Below are 18,811 nucleotides of genomic sequence, written 5' to 3' on the forward strand. Positions count from 1 at the left end.
ACAGACATACCTGCTGTCGCCCGTCCCGACCCTTCTGTCTGTAGAATATCAGAAGCAAAACCAGAAGTACCTTTCCTGAAGATCACATTCTGATGACACCCTTCACTGTCAACTATGTCAGTTCTAGAAAAACCCAAATTCTTCCAAAGCCCTACACCCCGGACACTCTCCAGTGTCCTCCCCAGCAGGGGCTCCCTCCACCCTGGACCACACAGGGCACTCTCCCCGGGTCCCCACAACAAAAGCCTGCAGGCCTCTGCCCGGGCTGCACCTGTGACCTGAGCCACATTGTTGACTCCTTCTCCTGGCTGACTCTTACTCTGTCCTCACAACTGAATGTAGAGCCCATTTCTTTCAGGAAGTCCTCTCTGATAATGTCCTTTAGGTCTTGGCTGAGCTCTATGTATAGCAGCAGTACATGGTGACCAACTGGGACTTTGCCCGCTACGCTGAGACCACGAAATCTTGGGGGCCACGTGGGAAGGAGTGAGAGATTACAAGAGAGGTGGGGAAAGCAAAAATCACAGCCCAAGTCCCAAATTCAAGGATACTTTCTCAGGAAAAAGTATAAACTATTTCACACTTGTGCAATTTGACTCCTATTTTTGTGGCTTGTGGACAGCAAGAACTTGGTGTTCTAGTCCAAAGCCCAGATTACATGCAAATAAATGTATATATTCATATCCAAAGGAAACCAGAGATGCTCAACAACAGTTTGCAGTTAGAATTGAAAGGAACTTTGATAAAGGCAATCTCTCTCTTTCTCTCTCTTCTTTCTTTTCTGGCATCATATAATTTTAGAAGTATTTGCATGACTAAGAGGTGGCTACAGACCGTGATTCTGCACTGGAGTGTTTGGGGCTGAGGAAGCCCAGATCATATTCACTGTGTAAACGCAATCACACCAACACACTGACAGGAGCCCTGGTGGTGGAGCTGATGTTCCAAAGCGGGCAACCATATGATGTAAGAGAACTCTAAATAGAAAGTAAGAAATGCGATGTTCTGTACTCAATAACATTTGTTATATGGGCCATTAACTGATTGTATATCTTGACTAATGAAACCCAAAAATAAATTGTCAACGATGATTTTCTTCATCTGACCATTTTCTGCTAACTTTGGATATTTAACCCTGACTCCATAAGTAAAGCTCAGCCTTATGCTGCAGCACAGCTACATCCCGTGGAAGAAAGCAGATCAAGGGAGAACTGGAGAGTTTCCCTTCAGAAGCTGCTAAGTCTGGTTTTGTACCTGTACGTCATTTGCAACCACGTCATCATCAAAGGAGTGAGACCTTACATCTGTGGGGTGAAAAGCACTGCGGTGCTTCAGAATCATCAAAGAATACTGAGCTTTGTGAAACAGTCCTGAGGCACTTAAATCGCACTTTTTCTGAAAGATTCCAAAAGTGATCCACTTCACCATTCCAGGTACAATAGGGAAGTACTGGAATTAGTAGAGAAAACACGCCCTTGAAGTCTGACAAGGCCCTGCTTGAATCCTGGTACAGCATTTACTAGCCGCTAAATGAACCAATTCCTTAACCCCTCTGAGAAGGCTTCCCAATCCGCAAAAGGGGGCTGCCACCGCCCACCTGGGAGGCATGGATGTGAATGCAACACGCAAGTAGGGTGGCCGACTGGTACCTGACACGGGGCCTGGCTAGTTTATCTCCTCTGACCTTCTCCCCCTTTAAAGTTGCACTGTTCCCCCAGTAAGGATCAAGCCCCCGGAACAGACTGCCCGTATCTTCTGTGTATCCCCGGATACATGCCTTACGCTTAGGAGGCCAGAAAAACTGCCTCGTCCCCAGTCACTATCAATGTTCTTAAAAGTCTGGGTATTTTTAACTGTATTTCTCAATGAGACTATTCCAGAAATTTCCAAGCACCATTCTCCAGGTTGGCTCCCCTCCCAGCGCCCATCCTTTCTCACCTCAGAAACTCTGCATGATTGCTTCTCTTCATGGGAAAGCGAGTCCGGTAGGGTGGGGACTCCCAAGGACTCCCCCCTCACAGGTGAGTGTGACTACCTTCACCCCACTCCGACTCCAGCTTCTGAGGATTCTCCCCTCCCAGACCCTGCAGCCTCTGCAGCTTCCCAAGACACACACGTGGCCACGACCCTCCCTTCAGATTTCTTCCTGGCTGGCCCTGCCCTCCCCCCGGCCCCTTAAAGATAAATGGCTTTTGTCTGAAAATCGCAAACGCCGCTGACTGACACACCATAGCTGCATGGCCTGGGCTTTCCTCCAACCCAGGCACAGCCCTGCCCTCCCTCAGCCTAAGTCTGTACCTCTCGAGATGATCTAATTCACATGCAAGGCTGTGAACACCAGTTAAGAATGACGACTCCCAACGTGAATCTCCAGTCCGGCTCCTTCACCTGAGCCCCAGTCTCATAGACACGAGTGCCTCTTTGAAGTCCTAACTTGAATGAGAAATGGCATCTTAAAAATGCCTCATGTCCACCATTTACTCTGGAATTCGAATCCTGGCAGGTACCTCCCAGGCTCCACATTTTAGTAAAAGCCCCAGAACCCACCTAGTTGTTTGAGGTCACATTCAATTTCACTGTTCCGTCCCCCAAGCCCTGCCATGGAATCAGTCCTATTTTTTCCATTGCTAAGCCCATATCAAGTCTGGTTCTGCAGGGACAACGGCCGGAACCCCAGAAGCTCACAGCATGGTGCACTGAGTCACAGTCCTCCGTAGGGAGCTCCCTGGAGGGGGAGGCATCTCCTGGCACGGGTCACCTCAAAAGGCACTGGATTCTCACAAAGGAGGCCCAGGAGAAGGGACTCAAGATTCTCCCGTGGTCTGAGCTTTGAAGGGCCCGAGGTCTGGGGGAGCTCCTAATTAGCCGACACAATTGCCAGTGAGCAGATGAGGATGGAGGATCCCAGGAAAGTCTGTTCTCAATCCGACCCCTGGACTCTCGGGAGCAACGGGAAAGGCCTGTGTCCAGGGTGCAGCCTGGCCATCACAGATCCCAGGCTTCATTTGCCAACCCGGACAGCCTAGACTCCATCTACTTGAGACATTTACTTCTATTCTGTTCCCCACCCAGAATGGACTCATTCAGATATTCTGGCCTGACTCAAGCAAGGCAAATTCAGTGAAAAATAAAGTGTCCACTTTTGGACCAGAGCATGAAAGGACAAACAAGGCCTCATGGACAGCATGATGGTGGTGGCGAAACCCTTCCCCCGGGTGAGATGAACGAGGGTAGTGGTGAGAATTCAAGTTCCTAGGTCGGCCAAACCATCTTCCTTCACGGTTGACTGGGGTGTTGGAGACTCACTACCGCAAACTAATGACAAGGCCGACAGTGGTGGACGTCAGCTGCAACAGGCACGGAGACAGCTATTTACTGCCACCATGGGTTAAAAGTAAAGGCTGGGGCAGGGAGGCCTGCACGGCTGCTGAGGCAAACCACAGACCTGGCCCTGAATGCCCACTGGCTGAAGCAGAGAGGAAGCTACGGTCCCCTTTAGCGGTCCCTGTGTCCACCAGATCCAGGTGAGCCAGCTAGTTAGGAGAAGGCCATGTTGTCCTGATACTCAGAAAAACAAGCCTCGTAAAGGGAACAAAAGAGTGGCATGGATTTTAGACACAATTCTGCCCCTTTATGAAGGCAAAGTAAAGTAAATGGCATGGGGAAGTTGAACGCAAAAAAAAAATTAAATAACAAAATGATGACTGCTTCCTCCAACAGCGTCCCCTACAGATGCTCACCCCCGAGCCGGCCACTTTCTCACCAGTGACCGTCGGCCAGGAAGCTCCGTCACGCACGTCACGCACGTCACACAGCGACAGCCAGGAACCACGTGCTGAGCACGTTTGCGTAAAAGCAGGAATCGAGCAAGATCCTGCAGACTTTGACTTTCCAAGTTTAAATACTTCATGAAAAGAATTCCTCAGCAGCTGCCTAAATCAATCCGCATCTCACTTTTTCAAAACATTCAAACAAATTTAATAAGGGCACATTTGTCACCAAATATAAGGAGGACCAAACAGGATCCTCAAAGCAAGGATTTTAACAGGTATCAAACTCCAGTGGGTGATGGGCTAACAAAACAAATATTTCAAAAAATTAGAAAATAAAAAGATGACCAGGATAATACATGGATCAAGGCAGCTGTTAAGTTTTTGCTTTTTAAAGAGACGGAGACAGTATGGAGGGAAATCTGGCTATTTCATATGCAGGGTGTGAACAGCCCACATTTTCAGACGCAACAACATGCTCACTGGGCAGTACAAGAGAAAAAGGAATAAAGAAAAAGGAAAAGAGGAACAAGAGAAAATTAGAAACACACAAGTACAAAAATGATTTTCACAGCATGTACAAGATTTACGTGGGTGTGTGAGGCCAAGGACGCGGGGACGATGAGACCCACCCTCACCTCCTGCTCCAGGGAAGGCAAGGGCCTGAGGGGAGCGGTGCTGCCGGGGGACCCCAACGTGGTCAGCACCCCTAACCAAAACTCCACCTACATGCGTCTAGACAGCTTTAGAGCTACAAATTATGGTCGCATTTCAGGCTCGACAGTTGAACTCACTTCCACCAAGAGTAGCAGGAGAGAATTAGTCTCCTTTCCTGCACCAAAGCATTGTTTAAAAAATTAATGACTGTGGAATAGTAAAAGCAACAATGAAGTAAAAGAAACTGTAGGAGAATGTTCTTGACCCGAGCTCACTGGCCGCGTTATCTCATTGACGTTTAGATGCTGGCTGAGCCCTTATGGTATCAGAACAGACAGGCCCACAAGGAGGGAGTTTTAATGCGCTGCTGTATTTTGATGCTGGAAGCCATGCCTGGTACACGAGGTTCTTGGTAAACAATGGTGACTGTGTCAACCACTATGGGCTAAGTACACATCCAGCTACTAAGCCAAATCCAAAGGGCATACTTCAAAAGGCAAAAACAAGCTGACATTCTCTGGTGGGTCTGTAGACTCAGAGCCAAGCAGTTGCTGAGCAAAAATGTCACCAGTACCTCCTATGATAAAAGATGAGGCACTGGCCAGGGGACTGGGGCAGGGCTCCAGGCTTCCACTGCTCACCAACCAACCTGTCCAGGGGGAGATGGTAGTCGCTGCTTACGTTGCACTGATGCACCTACCTTGACTAATGCCTGGGGCCTCAGCAGGAGGTGACATGAGAGATGAACAGAGCCAGCCTCGGTGTAGCACAGTGCTGGCAGCTATTCCCTCAGCAGTGCCCAGGCTCATAAACGTGCCAGCTCATCTCCAAGAAGCAGAACGGGAGGGCGGGCATGTAGATCACAGGGCCCTGTGTGGACAAGTACAGATCATGGTCACGACATGCCTTGCCCCTTCCTTAAGCCATAGAGGTATGTCCGGGAGGAACAGAAAATTCATCCAGAGCCCGTTAGGTGGGCTCTCGCAGGTGGAACTTGGGTACCCTGTGCCTCTCACACACAGGGCTTGTCTGGACATTCTTTTTATCAATTCTCTAGCATCTTCTCCTCCAATGTACCAACAACCAGAAAGTAGGATCTGATCTTATGTTAGTTCAATAATCACAGAGCACCGCCTCCACAGCGGGCCAGGCAGCACGTGCCAGGTCCTCCGACCGTCACCTGTGGGACCGCCATGAGCGCTCTCCAGACTCAAGGCCCGAGGCCGTAGGCCGGGGGGAAACAGCTTCCCTCATTCTCCACAGCAAAGGGGGACCAACTGTCGGCAAAGGCATCTCACCCTCTTCTTCCCGAGGAATATCATGATAGACACATGGGGAAACAGAGCAGAAGGTGGGGGTTAGGCAGCCCAGAAGAGCTCCTCTGTATTTCCGAGGCAAAGTGGGGCCGTTGACTTAATCACAGGGACAAAGTGATGATGAACATTTCCCTGCTCGGTCCCATACTTCATGATATGCCTTTCCCTGCATAAGGAGTTAATTCGGAAGTCCCTGGTGGTGTTTCTGATGTCCTAAATTGGCATGCTGGCTGTCGGGCAGGAAGAGAGGGCCAGAGCCAATCAACTTCTGGACCTGGGAGGCAGGAGACACCGGCTCCAGCCCCAGCTCAACCAGCGCTGCCTCTCGGGATTCAGCATCTCATCTATAAGCAAAGGGATGAGACTGTCTCAGGACAGGCTGCCCAAGAGAAATGAAATGGGAGCCATGTAAAGGAAGTTTCCAAGTTGCCACAATTAAAACGGTAAACAAAGAAACAAACCAACCAACAAAAAAAAATACTAGAAACTGAATTTAAGAACAGATCTTACTTAATCTACTGTATGTAAAATTCTATTATTTTGACATGTAATCAATATAGGAAGTAAAAAGATAGTTTATATACTTTTACTAGACAAGCCTCAGCGTATGATGAGCATTTGAACTACAGCACATCTCAGCTCAGACCAGCCTCCTCCCCAGCTCTCCTAGCATCAGTGGCTGTGGCTACTCTATTGGACAGCAACTCCAGGGGTCCCATCATGGTCCTGGCTGAAAAGCGGGATTAAGTGTCCACACTAACCCTAATAGAATCTCTCTGAAACAAAGGCGGATTCACTTTGAAATGTCTGTAAACCGGCGGGCTGCACCTCCCTCCCCCCTTGGTTACAAGACAGCTCTCTTCCTTGCTGATTCCTTTCTGGATGTAGGGAAGCAATCCGGCACACAGCCAGGGTGGGCTGGCCTCCAGGTAGACTCACCTGCTGTCTGTGTCCAGTCCCATGACGTCCTCCTTCTCGAACGGGATGTAGACGAGGGGGATCTTGTCCTCAGATTTCTTGGGGGCCCCATCCAGCCACTTGGACTTGGGCAAGATGAAGAGAGACTCAGTGAAGTCTTCGACCCTCTTCTCCACCACCCTGCAGTCCTCTTAGTTTGAAGGACAAGTCGGTGGGTGGCTGCTCGGTTACCTCCCCATGCAGCACAAAGACAAAGAGCTGAGAGTCATTAAGCGTGGTGCCATACAGCTCGTCTGCATGTGGAGCTTCTCGAAGGCCCTGGTCGAGAGACAGTCGGTAATGATGACAAGGCCCACGACATTGCGGTGATTCTGGAAGCCGCTCCACACATTCTCGGGCGCATATTGGTACTTTTAGTGGATACAGATTGCCCACTGGGGGCCACAAGGGCTGATATGGCTCACCAAGGAGATTCGCTTATTGATGCAAAAGAAATTCTCCTCTGAGATGATCCCCATGGGTTTGACCACAACGGGAAGGGTCTGGTAGTCCTCAGCACACTGCACGAAGTCAGGGATGCTCATGTTGCAGGCCCTGCCGAGAGGGGAGAGGAGATTGAGGTAAATACTCTGCTGTGGGCTGCAGGCCCATTTGGGTGGCGGTGACCTGGTGTGTACCAGCCAGAAGGCAAGGGAAGCCAAAGCAAATCCGGGGATACAGTTTGTCCTCAGAATCTGCACATGGCTACCGTAGCTCGGATCACATTACCCAGCTTTTGGTCTAGGCTTCCTGCCCCTGCAGAGAAGGGCCATTTCTTATTTTCTGTTTCCAAGCAACTAGCAAGGCCCTGATGCAAATTCACTGCTCAAGAATGCTAAATAAAGAAATAAACAAATGATCTGCTTTCCCCAACCCCCTTCAGCAGAAGATAAAGAAAAGGACTACAGTAGGATCAAAAGATCTAGATTTATACCCAATATATTTGAATACCTAAGTTTCATAATAATGTATAAGAAAACTTGCCTTGGGAAAGAGGGTACATTTCAGTGGTAGAGCACATGCTCAGCATGTATGAGGTCCTGGGTTCAAACCCCAGTATCTCATTTTAAAAAATGAAGTAAATAAATACACCTAATTACATCCTCAAAAAATATATTTTCACTCAAAATTCAAAAAACCCCTTGCAGTTGACAAAACATTGTAAACTTCACTATACATCAATTAAAAAAAAATCACTGCCTTACAAGAATATATCTGGATTAAGGAAGTTTGCAAATGTAAAATGCCTAGGGTACCACCTGCAGAAAAAGAGGTGACTGTGCAAATTTACTATCGCTCCTTTATGAGCTATATTTCCTTTGGGGGCATTATAACCTCTCAGAGCTAATTTTCTCAGTTTAAAAAAATAAACGTTACCTCATTCTCAGTACTGCTGAAGAATCAGATAACACTGTGAAAGCATCTGACCCACAGAAGTTACTCAATAAATGTTTGTTGAATGAATGAATAAACAAGCAAAGTGAATGCAGCTCCCTGCCACAAACCATCATAATGGTACTGCCTGCAAATCCCAAACTCACGTTCCTTCCTTCTCTACACTAAACATGTGGGTGACCTGGGCAGTCCTGAGTGATTCTCTAAACCCCAGTTTAATTGTGAATAGAAATGAGGGCAATAACGCAAACCTCAAATTGTTAGTGAGACAGTAATGAATTGTACCCCAACATTGCATGATGGAACCAATAAGGAAAACTGGGCGAAGGGTCCATAGGCCCTCTCCATATTATCTCTTACAACTACATGGGAAACTACATTACATCTCAAAATAAAAAGTCTACTTTATTAAAGAGGTTATTGAGGTTAAGTGAGCTCACTGTCTCAAATAAGGAACACACAGTACAAATAGGACAATGCCCAGCCCATGAGATACACTCAGTTAATATTCCCACTGAACCCACTGGTACCTCCAACTTCAGAGCACAAGGATGGGTCCTCGTGCCAATAGGCCACTGCACCTGAAGCTAAGAAAGCTAACAGTGCCCACTTCCAAGAACCCTGTCACCACCCTTGTTCTAACTTTCTATTTGCAATTTTTTACTTTTTATTAAATAGAGACTCCCAATGCATAGTCTTCACCTGACCAGACATCATGATGGCAGCCCTTTAAAACCTGACCACAGAGATCATGAAGGCAGCCCTCCTTGGTGAAACAATAAAATGAAAAGCCATTTCCACAAGACCTCTGTTTAAATCTACTAGGGAACTTCATCCTGAACTGATGAAGAGGACTGGGGAGGAGGGGGCAATCTGGGGCAAAGAGTACTATGGGCCACCTGTCCCACGATGGACTTTAGACTCAACCCTCAGCCACCAGGAACTTCAAAATACACACCGACACAGTGCTATGGACAAGATTTTTTTTTTTAAATCCCTGAATCCCTAGCAGGTCTTGTTTCTACCGAGACACAAATGGATTCTGTGTATAATGTTTCACAAAAGCCCTAAAATATTATCACCCCAACTTGACACATCAAGAAACTGAGGTAGAGAAATTTATCACATTGTACAAGATTAGAGAGAGGCCACGTCAGACACCGTATTTAAATCCAAGCCCCTGCTCCAATGCTCACACTAGAAAGTGTGACATACTGCCCCTTTCCTGCCCTCTCCCTGCAATAAATCTCTGAAGTCTTTTCTGTGCCACCTGGAATCACAGTCACTTCAATTTTCCACAAAGAGCTATGTCACTCCTTGGAGGATTTATCAAAATCTAAAGGGTTGGTTTGGGAGGAGATATTTACATTTTCTGTTTCTCAGAGGGACCATGGCTTTAAAAGAAACTGAAAAGCACTTATCTATTCTAAACCCTCATTATGAAGAGAAAGAAACGGTGGCTCAGAAGAGATGAGGAAAGGGACTTATTAACAAATATTGCCTCAGCGCAGCACCAAGCCAGCCCTGGGCACTTCTGGGGGAGAATCTGGGAGTCCAAGGAGAATGAATGTTAGAAAAAGGAAAGAGAAGAAGCATACAAGGCCCTGTCTCTACACCACCATAACATGAAATTCCACCAAATTACCCAGTATGGGTGCAGCCAATATTAAGGTGGGCTAAACAGGTTATAGAACCCTGGAATTCTCAACCATAGTGGAAATTCCAACATTTACTGTGCTTTTTTCCCAGTTCAAGCATCAACTCAGTGGGCACTCTCTACCAGGGACTACACGAGGCCTGGAGTTCTCCCAAATACAGATCTCTATTACCCCGTGTGAAAACCACATAAAGGCCACCAGAAGAAAAGTGCCCACAGATAAGATGGAATTACTGAAACTGAAAGCAGCCAAAGAGCATATATTACTAGGAAAAACAGTGCTCCTAGAAATGGACTCATGGACATAGAAAGCAAACTGTGGTTAGCAGGCAGGAAAGGGAGGATTAACAGATACACAGTAATAAATATAAAATAAATGACAAGGACCTACTATATAGCACAGCGAACTATATTCAATTTCTTGTAATTAGTTGTACTAAAAACAATCTAAAACATATATATATACATATGCATATGTTTACAACTGAATCTATGCTGTACACCTGAAACTAACATTGTAAATTGACTACACTTCAAAAAAAATTAATTTAAAGAAATAAGTAAAAATAAAATCAATGCCATTAAGACAAAATAAAAGAACACTCAAATCCCCTTAGCTGTAGGTTGTGGAGATTTCTGGTTGCAAGCACCAACTCCACTGGATCACTCCAGCGTTGGCTCTCACTCTTTCTGACCATCAGAGAATCACTTGGCTTCACTGAGGTTACTTTTCTTTTCTGTGAATTGTTACAGTTGCAACTAACGGTGTATAGAATCTAATCATACACAAGCCCAAAAATTAGTGAGGACTTCCCATGGGTCAGGCTCTGGACAGATAAAAAATAGGGTCCCAAATATATTCATTGGTAGAAGAAGTTTATGCCATAACGACATTAATTCTTCCTGATTTGATAGACAGATTCATTGCAATTCTGATTAAAATTCCTACCAGATTTTTCATGGAATGTAACAAGTTAATTTATGGTCAGGAACAGCCAAGAAACTTCTTTAGAACCACCAGTGGGGAGGGGTGGATAGGTCATTCATTTCCACTGGTCTTTCTGAAGTGATGAAAACGTTCTGGAATAATAATGGTTGCACAACTGTGAATATGCTAAAAGCTGCTGCATTGTACCTTTTAAATGGATGGACTTCATGGTGTGTGAACAATATCACTATAAAGCTGTTATATGAAAAAATATTTCTTGACAATTATTTTTCCTTTTATTCCACTTGTCTGCCCCACAATTTAAGAAAAGCAAAAAACCAAAACAAACTAAACTGTGCCAGGAGCTCTTTAGCACTTCAATGTCCCTGGATCTCCAAAGCCTCTGGTGGTGCTGTTCATGTACACACACTAGCTGGGCTGGTCTAGTTAGGGACTGTAACTATCTTTTTAAAATCGGCGGTCACACGTTTCACCCTGGGAGAGGGAAAGAAGGAGGATGTCACAGCCTCATGCCTTCAGCTCATTTTTAACTGAACCAAGCCCTGCTTTCAACACTGTAATCCCTCGCACTATAAAAACATGTGACATCAAGAAGCACCGCCATCATAACACCTGAAAGTGTTCGAGGTACTTACCTGGGGCAGAAACACTGAGGGAGGAGACCTTAGTTAGCTCAGCACTGATGCTCCCTTTTCCCGACTCCACCAGGAGAAGCTGGGCATTACAGCCTGAGGCTCTCAGCCCAGGGAGCAGTGCCCACGCCACTGAGCTGGTCCTCAGGGAGCGGGAAAGGGAGAGCAGTGCAGCCCCGGGGTCGCGGGGCAGGGAAAGTGGGGGGTGGGGGACACGGGCTGCAACCCCGCTCGGAGGCCAGCCCCAGCTCCACCCGCCCAGCCCTTCCAGGTCCGCAGACCACGCCCGCCAGGGACACAGCCCGCCCAGTGGTTGGGACGGGCCGGTGGCCAAGTAGAGAAAGCCCAGGATGAGAGGACTCGCGGGTGGGAGAGGGGAAGGGGACGCCAGCAGCGGACTGAGGGGAGCCCGGCTGGGTGAGAGGCGGCAGGGACACACCTGGCCCTGGATAGCTGTGGCTGGGGCGCCGGGGCAGGTGGCGCGGCAGAGGGATCTGGCCGGAGCAATTCAGCTGAACACAGGCTGACTGGCTCCCTTGGGGGCTGTGACAGGAGGACCGCCCCCCTGCAGCCGCCTGACCCCTTTCCCGGGAGCCCCCCACATTGCACTTCCACAGCCAGAGGCCCCGGCTCCAGGTAGGGGCCAAAGGCCCACCGGGCAACAGAGCCAAGAAGCCTTTGGGCCGATCCCAGACTCGGAGTTGGAGCTTCCAACCAGCGGTCCAGCTGGCACCGACTGTGCATGCGCAGGAGGGCCAGCGATCCTCTCTGGGTTCTGTGAGGGAAGGTGGGGCAGCAAGGGAGGGAGAAGATGGGAGCGGGTGGAGAGAAGGGGTAAAGTGGAGGGAGACAGATGGACAGGAGGAGCAGAGAGATGGGAGGGATCTGGAGAGGGAAGGGTCGTAGAGGACATGGAGAGAAAAAGCTTTACCTCTGGGGCACCCCGAAGGAGGCTGCAAACCTGCCTCTGTACCCATCTGTAAACCTTCAAGGCCCGCAGCTCATGTTTTACCTCCCTGATCCAGCCCTCCATCGGATGATTCTGCAGAACCCCTATGTATCACACCCGTTGCCCTCACAAGGAGCTGGGTTTCCTGTTGTTCCGGGAACCAAGCACCCGCAGGTGTTGTCGCTCAGAACTACCTTTGGAAGAGTACATATTCCCCTTTTACACGCTGGGAAACAGGCAGGAAGGATCTCTGCTTTAGCTTCACTCTCCCAGTTGTTGGGTTGGCGGGGAGCGTTGTGGTACAAGATCAGAGCCCCAGACGGAGGAGACTGCCTGAGTGTTCATGCATAGTCCCCATCCCTCCTGGGTATAAACCACACCCCACCCTAGTGGAACTATCAAGGGCTCACAGTAGTTCCCTGGGTTTGGGAGAGCTGTCCTCATGTGAAGGAAAAGTCCAGCTAGGCTAGCACGCTAAGTCATAAATCTAAGTGTGATAAGTGTCAGTTTACTGATCTAAATTCTGCTGGGCTAACTCGTAAATCTGAAGTTTAGTGTCAGTTTATTGAGCTAACAAGCTAACTCGTAAATTCAAGCTCAACAAGTGTCAGTAACGTGATCTTTTTACAAATTGATAAGTTCCAGTGTACTGATTCCTTGCGTTTTGTTCTTTAAGCCTTATTGGCTAATACCCCCTTACTTGTAATTAAGCCTTTAAAACCTCATGTGCATGTCTTGCAGGTGCTCAGAACTTCGGAGCAGAAGCCCCTCTAAGCCCGCCGGCATAATAAATCCGAGAACTCCAACAATCCGAGTGGTGCTTGTTTCTTGGTTGGGCTGTTTCCATAACCCTCAGCTCCAGTGCCCAGCTTTCTAGGTAGATAGGAGTGTTACCAAGTCCAAATTCATTCTCCTCAGTGCAGGTCAGGCCAATAAGATGGGAGACCACGTGTTGGGGCATGGAATAGCAAGTTTCTGTAGACCTAGATGGCAAACTAATGTCATGGAAAACCATCTCCCCAAGTCACAATTCAGACCCTTTTCTATGTGCTTGGTTGTTGCAAACTTCTTGGTGTAGGAATTCCTTCTTGTAAGAATTCTTTGTTCTTGCAGCTATCTGCCTGGGTCAGATCCCTGTAAATCTCCAACAAAACAAACGTTTTTTCTATTGTGCAATTTGTTATCTTTTTATGAATGAAATACTGTTAAATATCCTTAAAGGTCAGCGCCTTCAGAATAGGCTCTCCTGTATAATTTAGGCTCTAAGCAACATTGTTTTACAAGCAAGATGAATCCTAGGAGACAGAAGACAGGGTTAAATTCAAAGGAACAGATCTAATATGGAGTCAGATTTGTTCTGTTCTATTACCCGGGCAGAAGCCACTTGAGGATTTAAATCCCTTTAAGTTAAAAAAAAAAAGTTTAAAGGAATTTACATACATAGGTAGGAATGTGCAAAGCATATCTGGAAAAGCACCAAAAGGATAGTAAACAGTTGCATCTCCAGAGAGGGCTGAAAGAAGAGAGGATGAGGGAAAATTTCTTTCATTTGTGTATTTTTGTGCTCTGTTTGAGTTTTTTTTTAACCATTTGTTTGTATTTCTTTTTCAGTTAAAAAAAAATGTGTAATGGAGCAAAGGAGTAACTAGTTTAGCAAATACAGCAGCCATGGAATCACTGAGTCATCACTGTTGATTTAAGCCAGAAAGCATTTATTGACTCTCTCCAATGTGCTCAGTGCTGTTTTAAGACTTCTTTTATTATTATTATTACTATTATTACTATTATTATTATTATTATTATATGAAATTATAACATGGTATACCTCACCCTGCCCATGGCTGGCGGAAAACCAACTGAGTTTTTATTGAGTTGTTTTCCAAGGAGTAGAGATGAGTTATAAAAAAACACATCTTCAGGGCAAAACAGGCGGAGTGCTTTTCCAGCAGGCCAGATAGCTATGAAGGGTTTTCAATAGAGGCACCTAGAAGCTGAGAGACACGGCCTCCAGGACACTAAAAAAAGCTGCCCGAACTGCCTTCTCCATGGCACTACTGAAATAGGAAAGGGCAAATCTTACTCCATATTTGATCTGTTCCTTTGATTTTAACAAAGCCATGTTAATATGCTCCGGTCTTTTCATGGGTTATGATGTCACAGAGGAGATGGACAGGTCAACAAGGAACCACTCTGCCGTGATCACGGAGCCGGGGAAACGGATGGGCTGCAAGATGTATGACGCAGCCACAACTGTGCCCGTGCTTCTAGGCAGGTACCCAAAGTCGCTTCGACAAAGTGTCAAATACTTGTGCCCACGTCCTCATCAACAGACATGTATTAAAGAGAAATGGAAACATATAAAAGGCCAATACCCTTACTGGGTACACTGTCCAAAGAGCAATGTCTCAGTTTGACAACTGGCCATCTCGGTTCCCTGGGATTCATTCTTTGAGAACCTTAAAAACCACTCCTCTGTCCTCAAGAAGTGCTGCATATTTGTCCTATCTTTGGCTCAGGGATGGAGCACGTTCAAGTGAACTTTAATGTCTGCAAAGATTTGATTGTTTTTCTCCGGTTTCACTTGTCCATTCCAAAGAGGCCTGAGCTAAGTCCATCCTCCGTAAGATCTATTCCCTACAGTGACAGCTCATTGAGCCTGCAATTAAAAGCCAAGTGAACAAGACTGTCCTCAGCTAAAAATATCACCCACCCTTCACTGTTTTCTTAATCTCCTCTCCTGGCTAATTTCAACAGACTAACACCTCCCTCCACCAAGTTACCCAACTATGACATTTTGTCTCCCCAAAGAGAAAGTAAATTCCATAAAAGAGGGGGCAACTACATGGTCACCTCTAAATTCCTAGCATATAGTAATGTCAATAAATAGAACTATGATTATGGCTACTTTCCTTTAAAACCTTTCTGGTTATTTAAATGAGACCTTGGAAGAGATGTGTTTGCGGTCCAGTATCTTGATCCACAGGATTCTGGAGGCCTTTTTCTGAATGGATTTTCACTGATTCATTCAAAACACATCTTCTCAATCAAGGACTAGCTGTGCTATTCTGCCAGGAGTTTGTGGTCACTCTCATGCCAGAACAGCTTTAAACTATATCCTTATTTTGGATTTGTTATTTTTCCCCTCTTCCAACAAAATTGACTTTCCTTAATTTCTTGCCTTGAGGAATTTTTTTTCCTATTTCACCCTTTATTAAACCAAGATTCTCGGAATGGGCTTGGCCGATAATATGATCAGCCATCCAACTCCCAGTGTGAGAGGCATGGGGCTCCCCTCCTGCACCCCTTTCAAGGCAACTCAAAATCAGTTCAGGAGCCAACTGGCACCCCAGGGCTTCTAAGGCTCGCGTATCTCCCAGAATCCCTGCTTTCTCGTTTGTCTTGGCTTCTGAGGATTTCCCCTCACTTTCTTGACAATTTGTTGTGCAGCTTGAAAGATGAAGAAGGAAGGTTTTATTTCTTAATCAGCATTTTAAGGAACTTGTGTAATGAAGGTTTTCACGAGTTTCTAGAAACCTCCATTGCCAAGACAGAAAACACACCAGACATTTTCTAATTTTAGCTCTCATGTGCATTTTTAATTTGGTTTTGTTTTCTTAACTGTTAACAGATATTTTTTAATTAAAAAAAATAAGGCCCCAAATAGGATAGAAAATTGAAGGGGCAAACAAAATTAAAGGGCAAAGACAGAAAAATGATAAGTACTCTACAAAGTTAATAGAATACATACTCTATGGATCAGATCAGCAATTCTCAGTAACAGCTAATTGAAACATGACCATGACGTAAATTATCTCTCCTGTCAGGACATGGCCAACAGAAAATAGAATTAAAACAACAAACAAATATCCTAAGTCTGGGAAGGTATAGAAGTCTACTAGCTAAATGTGTCTTCTTCTGGAAAAGAGGGAGACTCACCAGCTCTTTTCAGTGCAGCCTGAGTCCAGGGGAGAACGGTGAAGTGAGCACTGTAAGCACCCAATTAGCAAAGTGAGTGATGAATACAGAGACGTGAGCTTTGATGACAGACATGATACTACTACTGATTTGTCCTGTAAAGTATGCCTTCACGACCAGTGATCAATACTTCGGCGTCCTCAGGGGTTGAGATTATAGGAAAATGCACAGCCCGGGCCCAGACCTCCTATTTGAGCTCGTGGCACTGCACTTAGATGTCTCAAGGGCACCTACAACTCCACCTGCAAAGAGCTGACCTCACGGTGCTCCTCCCATAGCATCCTGCCCAGGGCCTCTGGTCAGAGGGTAAGGTCTCCCTGTGTCTCCCAACTCAGGCCCATCACTCACAGATGTGAATGGACACCTCTTTCAGGGCCCAGATATCCTCAGTCACCGAGTCCCACCACCCTCACCTGACCTACCAGGTACTCACTGGTACTCACTCAGCACTGACTCTGTGCTGGAGACCACGCTGCACACTGTGCACACGTTATCTCACTGGATCTCCACAGCAGTCCTGGGAGGTCGGTACATCACTGCTTCAATTGATTAGATAAATTGTTTCACTTCCTTGAGTGCGTCATCCAAAGAGACACGGCTACTGAGCCACAAACCTGGGACTGAAAACCACTTGAAAATTGAACACTGCTACACCTCACAGCCACCCTACTCTGACTCATCACATCACCTCCTGCCAAGCCTTCTAAATGTTTCCAAGCATTCTACAAGACAAAAGTGAACTACGAGGACACCCCACTCCCCTACTTAAAATCTGTCAAAGACGGTCCACTGCCCTTAGGTGGAAGTCCCACCAGGCCTGAGCACAGCCGAATGACCCGGCATCCGCATTCCCTGCGCGGCCGCGCCGCCTCACCCACCACATAGCTCTACACGTGCCGTGTCCAGGACAGGGATGCTGACTCAGTACATCCCAGGGCTTGTCTCACTCGAACAATCATTACCTTCTTCAGTGATCATCTTCTTCATTGCTGACTCTCAGAAAAATGTTTTCCCAGGATGAATCAATATCTTTTTCCTTACAATTTCCCGTCATTGATAGTGAGCTCCCTCCAAAAGAGAGAAGACCTAATGCTCAGTCTCCTTATCTGTAAAGTGAGAATAACAAGGAAATATGTGAGGTTTTAAGAGAAATAATATACATGTGAGGCTGAGGGACAATTCCATCATACAGTAAGCACTCAATATGTGCTTACTTAATATTAATAAGAATATATTGCATTCCAGCAACCTTCAATCAATGTTTAATGACTTTGTCCAACAGACTACTGACAAACAGTTGGACGAACCCCTTTGAGCAGATCAGCACAAGCATACTGGGAGAGGTAGGCACGGACCCCAGTTACAGCTGCAGCCACCCAGCAATACGGGGCGGGGGCACTTTGCTCAAACTCTTACATGTTGCTTGAGCATTTAGTTGTCGTTAGAGAATAAAGACAGGTGTTCTTTACTCAAAGCTCCTGAAACATAAATCTTTAAAGATTGATGCAAATTAGGTTTCAAGTACAACACTCTCACTAGAAATTATTTTAAAGTGATAGTCTTAGCTCCTCTGAACATCAAAAGGGCATGTTCTTAATGTATCTGACTAAATACACCGAAAGGGTTGTTTAAAAGGAATTAAGAAGAAGCCATCCTGAATAAGCTCTAAGTATCATCTGAACAAAGCCCCACCCAAGGATCTCATTTCTCACTTCCACATAGGGGTTCAGGTAGCTTAACTTGGGTCTTGGTTTCTTATAACACGGGGCGGGGAATAGTTGTGGATAGATTTATGTAGGAAATATAAACCTAGGGTATTTGCTGTGAAATACTAGAAATAAGAAGATTAATATATAGCCCCACCCATAAGAAACTCAGCCTTTCCATCTACAACAGCATTAAAAATAAAATGAGAGATACATTTAACAAAAATTTACAAGATTTGTACATTGAAAATTTGAAGTATCACCAAAATAAATTTTAAAAGATCTACTTATATGGAAGACATACCATTTTCATGGAAATATAGACAATATTATTAAAAATGTTAAGACTCCCCAAAGTGATCTACATATTCAGTGGAATCCCTATCAAAATTCCAGCTGACTTCTTTGCAAAAATTGACAAACTGATCTCAAAATTCATATGGACGTGCAAGGGGCCCAGGACAGTCAAAACAACCTTGAAAAAGAAGAGCAAAGTTGGAGGACTCACTTTAAAGGGTACTAAAATGCTATAGTACACAAGTCAGTATGGTGCTGACATAAGTTTGGATAAATAAATCTATGAGACACAATAAAAACCCAGGAGGAAAAATTTACATTTACAGACAGTTATCCACAATGGTGCCAACAACACTCCATTGAAAGAATAGTCTATTCAACACATGGTGCAGGGACAGCTGGGTATCTGCAGGCAAAAGGATCAATCTGGAATCTGGACAGCCATATTTTATATAACAAATAAAAATTAATTCAAAATAGACCACAGACAGAAACGTAAAAACTAAACCTATAATCGTTCTAAAAGAAGACAGAGTATAAATTTTTGTGAT

General features: G+C 45.8%; 1 long non-coding RNA gene across 1 annotated transcript in view; it reads right to left on the minus strand.

Moving 5' to 3' along the window:
• Window positions 1–17,269, minus strand: part of LOC140699238 (uncharacterized) — a 35,174-nt gene extending 17,905 nt beyond the window's left edge. Inside the window, exons 1-2 of the long non-coding RNA XR_012077262.1 lie at window positions 17,220–17,269; window positions 6,683–7,255 (exon numbers count right to left, since the gene is read on the minus strand). This is a non-coding gene — a long non-coding RNA (uncharacterized lncRNA). The remainder of the gene's footprint in view (window positions 1–6,682; window positions 7,256–17,219) is intronic.
• Window positions 17,270–18,811: the final 1,542 nt, after the last annotated feature.

This window comes from Vicugna pacos, chromosome 1 (assembly GCF_048564905.1).
Source record: "Vicugna pacos chromosome 1, VicPac4, whole genome shotgun sequence".
Classification (NCBI taxonomy): Eukaryota; Metazoa; Chordata; class Mammalia; order Artiodactyla; family Camelidae; genus Vicugna; species Vicugna pacos.